Source organism: Manis pentadactyla, chromosome 2 (assembly GCF_030020395.1).
Source record: "Manis pentadactyla isolate mManPen7 chromosome 2, mManPen7.hap1, whole genome shotgun sequence".
In the NCBI taxonomy this organism is placed as follows: domain Eukaryota; kingdom Metazoa; phylum Chordata; class Mammalia; order Pholidota; family Manidae; genus Manis; species Manis pentadactyla.
Window position 1 is genome coordinate 20,742,184 of NC_080020.1, and position 6,000 is coordinate 20,748,183.

Consider the following 6,000-nt stretch of genomic DNA (forward strand, 5'->3'; position numbering starts at 1 on the left):
AGCCAAAACAAAAGAAAAAAATCCTACCATTTACAACAACATGGATGGAGCTAGACAGTAATATGCACAGTGAAATAACCCAGGCACAGAAAGACAAGTAACAAATCATTTCACTAACCTCTCAGAAGGAGAACCAAGAGAAACTGAATGAGCAAAACAGTACCACATTCATAGAAGCCAAGAATGGACTAACAGTTACCAAAGGGAAAGGAACTGGGGTGGATAGTTGGGACTGGAGGGATAAGGGGAGAGGGAAAGAAAGCGTGCATTACGATTAGCATGTATAATGTGGGAGGGGGGGTCACAGAGAGGCCTGTACATCACAGAGAAGACAAGTAGATTTTAACAGCATCGTTATGCTGATGGACAGTGACTGTGAAGGGGTATGTGGGGGGATCTTGGTGAAGGGGGGAGCCTAGTAATCATAATGTCCTTCATGTAATTGTAGATTAATGGTACAAAAATACAAAGAAATTGTAAATTGAATTAAGAAATGGAGAAAAGTGAAGAGACATTTCATAAAAGAAGAGATACAAATGGCCAATGAGTCCATGGAAAAACATTCAGCAACACTGGTCCTCAAATAAAAGTAAATTAAAATAGCATTGTGACATCACAATTATGTTAGAATGATTAAAATTAAAAAAAAACTGACACTGCCAGACCTCAACTGTTGATCAATCTGGTGGGCATGTAAAATGGTATACCATTTTGGGAAAAAGATCTGGCAGTTGGGATAAACTTAAAAACATACTGCCCTCATGGCCCTGCAATTCCACTTGTAGGCTTTTTACTCAAATGAAAATGGGTGCTTGTGCTTACAAAAAGACCTATACACAAACCTTCTCAGAGACTATATTCACAGTAGGCCAAACTAAAAACAGGCTTCTTAAAACATCTGTGGTTTATTCATAGAAAGAAGTACTACTCATCAATAGAAAGGACTGAATCACCAATACAAGCTGATTGAATCTCACAGACATGCTGAGTAAAAAACCTTATGCAAGAAAAAAAAACTTACAATTGCAGGATCGCCGCTCGGGCGGTGGGCACGGGCGTTGGGCACGGATGGGGCCAAGGGCGCCCCAGGGCGGTGCCAGGTGGCGGCGAGGGGAAGGCGCGACGGGCGCGGGAAACTGTCAGCATCTGCTCTCGCAGGGACGCCCCTCTGGCTGTACCCTTCCGCCAGGCGAAGGCCTTCAGGGAACTTCGGCGGCGGCAGCAGTGGTGGCGGTGTTGGCGGTGGTGGGCGGTTCGCCCCTTTCTGTGGAGGGAGGAGCGTTCATCTGGGAGAACCCGAGCAGGCGGCCTACCCTCGAGCGCCTGCGCCTGCGCTCGCCTCGCTCATCCCAGCAGCCCCAGCCGCCTGCACACGGTGGTCCCCCACCCGGAGGTTCCCCGAGGACGCCCTGGAGGCAGGCCCCGGCGGCGACAGTTCGGCAGCCAAGCGGCCTCAGGGTACCGAGGGTGGGAAGGAGGGAGCGCGCTCAGGGGCCGAGGGCTGGCGGGGCCGCTGCGCAGGCACCTTATGAAAATGACACCGGGGTCACCATGGCGCGCTGCCAGATGAGGGAGGCTGGGGAAGCCCTGCGGTCCAACCTGGAGAGCGCAGCAGCTTGCAGGGAGCGGCGGAACGCCCGCCGCGAGCTCACGCTGCTGCAAACCTCGCCTCTCTGATCTTTCTTTTTTCCTGGGTCTCATCTTATCTAGTCAGGAATACACGGGGTTTTTTTTCAGTATCATTAATCAACAATTATATGAGCAACATTATGGTTAGTAGACTCCCCAGATCATCAAGTCCCCCCCCACCACATACCGCATTACAATGACAGTCCATCAGCGTATGCTATAGAATCACTACTTGAATTCTCTGTACTACACTGATTTGCCCATGGAACTCCTCCCACATTATGTGAGCTAATCTTAGTGCCCCCTTTCCACCCTTCTGCCTCCCTTAGCAACCAGCCTTCCTAGTCCCTTACCCTTTGGTAAATTGGTGATGGGGGGAGTCTAGTAAACATAATGTTGCCCATGTAATTGGAGAATAATGATAGATTTAGATAGATAGATACATAGATAGATAGATACATACATACACAGATACATAGATAAATGAATTAATGAATGTATGAATACATACATAGATAAATGAATTAATGAATGCATTAATAAATACATACATACTTACATACTTACATACATACATACATACAGAAAGACAGAGAGAGAGAGAGAGAAAGAAATAAAGAAAGAAAGAAAGCAGCAGTCCACTTTTAAAAAGACGTGTGCACCGCTATGTTTATCACAGCACTATTCACAATAGCCAAGCTAAGTGTCCATCAGGAGATGAACAGTGCAATATTATTCAGCCATAATTAAAGAACAAATCCTACCATTTACAACAACATGGATGTAGCTAGAGGGTATTATGCTCAGTGAAATAAGCCATGCAGAAAATACAAGTATCAAATGATTTCAGTAACATCTGGAGAAGGAGAACCAAGAAAAACTGAATTAGCAAAACAGCCCCCGATTAACAGAACCCAAGAATGGACTAACAGTTATTAAATGGACAGGGACTGGGGTGGACAGTTGGGATTGCAGGGATAAGGGGAGAAGGAAAGAAGGCGTGCATTATGATTAGCACATATAACGTGGGAGGGGGGCCACAGGGAGGGCTGTACAACACAGAGAAGACAAGTAGTGAGTGATTCTACAGTGTGTTACTATGCACATGAACAGTGACTGCAATGGGGTATCTGGGGGTATCTTCGTGATGGGGGGAGTCTAGTAAACATACTGATACTCATCTAATTGTATATTAATGACAGAAAGATAGGTAGGTAGAGAGATACATAGATAGATGAATTAATGAATGCATGGAGAAATAAATACATAGATAAATGAATGAATGAATAAGTAAATAAATACATACCTACTAACTTACATAAGAAAAGAAAGAAAGAAAGAAAAGAAAGCAGGAAGGAAGGAGGGAGGGAGGGAGAGAGAAGAAAGAAAGAAAGAAAGAAAGAAAGAAAGAGAGAGAGAGAGAAAGGAGCACCTCACTTTAAAAAAGACATGTGCAACCCTATGTTTATCACAGCCATATTCACAGTAACCAATCTACAATTGTATGAGCTACATTATGGTTACTACACACCCCAGATAAAGTCCCCACACAGACCCCATTACAGTCACTGTCCATCAGCATAGCAAGATGCTATAGAATCACTACTTGAACTCTCTGTACAATACTGACTTCCCTGTGGGACCGGCCCACACATTATGTGAGATAATCGTAATGCCCCCTGTCCACCCTTCTCCCTCCCTTCCCAACCAGACTCCTAGCCCCTTACCCTTTGGTAAATTGGTGATGGGGGGGAGTCTAGTAAACATAATGTTACTCATGTAGTTGCAGACTAATAATAAATAAACAATAAATAAGTAAGGACATAAATGTATACATACATACATACATATATACATACATAAAAAATAAATAATAGAATGCAGCAGCCCAGTTTATAATAAAGACATGTGCAAACCTATGTTTATCACAGCACTATTCACAATAGCCAAGCTAAGTGACCATCAGAAGATGAACAGTGCAATATTATCCAGCCATACAAAATAAACAAATCCTACCATTGACAACAACATGGCCAGAGCTAGAGGGTATTATTCTCAGTGAAATAAGCCAGGCACAGAAAGACAAGTATCAAATGATTTTACTAACCTCTGCAGAATGGGAACCAAGAGAAACTAACTGAGCAAAACAGCACCAGATTCACAGAACCCAAGAATGGACTAACAGTTACCAAAGGGAAAAGGACTGGACTGGATAGTTTGGAAAGGAGGGATAAGGGGACAGGGAAAGAAAGCACGCATTATGATTAGCATATACAATGTGGGAGGGGGGGTCACAGGGAGGGCTGTACAACACAGAGAAGACAAGTAGTGATGCTACAGTATCTTACTATGCTGATGGACAGTGAGTGCAAAGGGTATCTTGGGGCATCTTCGTGAAGGGGGAGTCTAGTGAACATAATGTTACTCATGCAATTGTATATTAATGACAAAGATACACAGACAGAAAGATAGACAGATGGATAGATAATGAATGAATGAAGGAATGAAAAATAAATACATACATGCATACATACATAAAGGACAGAAAGAAAGAATGCAGCAGCGCAGTTTAAAAAAGACATATGCACCCCTATGATTACCACAGCACTATTCACAATAACCAATCTACAATTATATGAGCAACATGATGTTTAATAGACTGCCCAGATCATCAAGTCCCCCCACATACCCCAATAAAGTCACTGTCCATCAGCATAGTAAGATGCTATAGTATCACTACTTCACTTCTCTGTACTATACTGACTACCCCGTGGGACCTCTACCCTACATTATGTGAGCTAATCGTAATGCCCCCTTTCCACCCTTCTCCCTCTCTTCCAAGACAACCTTCCCAGTCCCTTACGCTTTGGTAAATTGGTGATGCGGGGAGTCTAGTAAACATAATGTTACCCATGTAGTTGTAGACGACTGACAAATAAATAAAGAATAAGTGAGTATATAAATGAATACATACATACATAGATATATACATAAATAAAAGAATGCAGCAGCCCAGTATATAAAAGATATGTGCACCCCTGTGTTTATCACAGCACTATTCAAAATAGCCAAGATAAGTGTCCATCAGAAGATGAACAGTGCAATATCATTCTGTCAGATGAAGAAAACAAATCCTACCATTTGCAAAATCATGGAATGAGCTAGAGGGTATTATGCTCAGTGAAATAAGCCAGGCAGAGAAATACAAGTGTCAAATGATATCACCAACCTCTGGAGAAGGAGAACCATGACAAACTATATGAGTAAAACAGCACCAGATTCACAGAACCCAAGAATGGACTAACAGTTACCAAAGGGAAAGGGACTGGGGTGGATAGTTGGGAATGGAGGGATAAGGGGAGAGGGAAAGAAAGCATGCATTATGATTAGCATTTACAATGTGGGAGCGGGGTCACAGGAAGGGCTGTACAACACAGAGAAGACAAGTAGTGATGCTACAGTATCTTACTATGCTCATGGACAATGAGTGCATAGGGGTATCTTGGGGCATCTTCGTGAAGGGGGAGTCTAGTGAACATAATGTTACTCATGTAATTGTACATTAATGACAAAGATACATAGACAGAAATATAGATAAATACATAGACAGAAAATAAATGTATGAATGAATGAATGAGTGAATAAATACATACATGCATTCCTACATAAAGAACAAAAGAAAGAAAGAAAGAAAGAATGCAGCAGCGCAGTTTACAAAAGACACGGGCACCCCTATGATTACCACAGCACTATTCAAAATAACCAATCTACAATTATATGAGCAACATTATGGTTACTAGACTCCCCAGATCATCAAGTCCCCCCACATACCCCAATAAAGTCACTGTCCATCAGCATAGTAAGATGCTATAGTATCACTACCTCAGTTATCTGTACTATACTGACTTCCCCGTGGGACCTACCCCCTACATTATGTGAGCTAAGCGTAATGCCCCCTTTCCACCCTTCTCCCTCCCTTCCCAGCCAGCCTTTCCAGTCCCTTACGCTTTGGTAAATTGGTGATGGGGGGAGTCTAGTAAACATAATGTTACCCATGTAATTGTAGATTAATGATAAATAAATAGATAAATTAATAAATAATAGAATGCAGCTGCACAGTTTTAAAAAGACATGTGCACCCCTATGTTTCTCACAGCACTATTCACAATAACCAAGCTTAGTGTCCATCAGAAGATGAGCAGAGGAATATTATTTGGCCGTATGAAGAAAACAAATCCTACCATTCGTAACAACATGGACAGAGCTAGAGGGTATTATGCTTGGTGAAATAAGCCATGCAGCGAAAGAAAAGAGTCAAATGATTTCACTCACCTGTAGAGTATGAGAAAAAAGAAAAAGAGTGAAGGAACA

At 42.5% G+C, this 6,000-nt stretch overlaps 1 long non-coding RNA gene across 1 annotated transcript in view; it reads right to left on the bottom strand.

Moving 5' to 3' along the window:
- LOC118923334 (uncharacterized) overlaps positions 1-1,258 on the bottom strand; it is an 84,918-nt gene extending 83,660 nt beyond the window's left edge. Inside the window, exon 1 of the long non-coding RNA XR_008993238.1 lies at positions 1,022-1,258. This is a non-coding gene — a long non-coding RNA (uncharacterized LOC118923334). The remainder of the gene's footprint in view (positions 1-1,021) is intronic.
- Between the last annotated feature and the right edge of the window lie 4,742 nt (positions 1,259-6,000).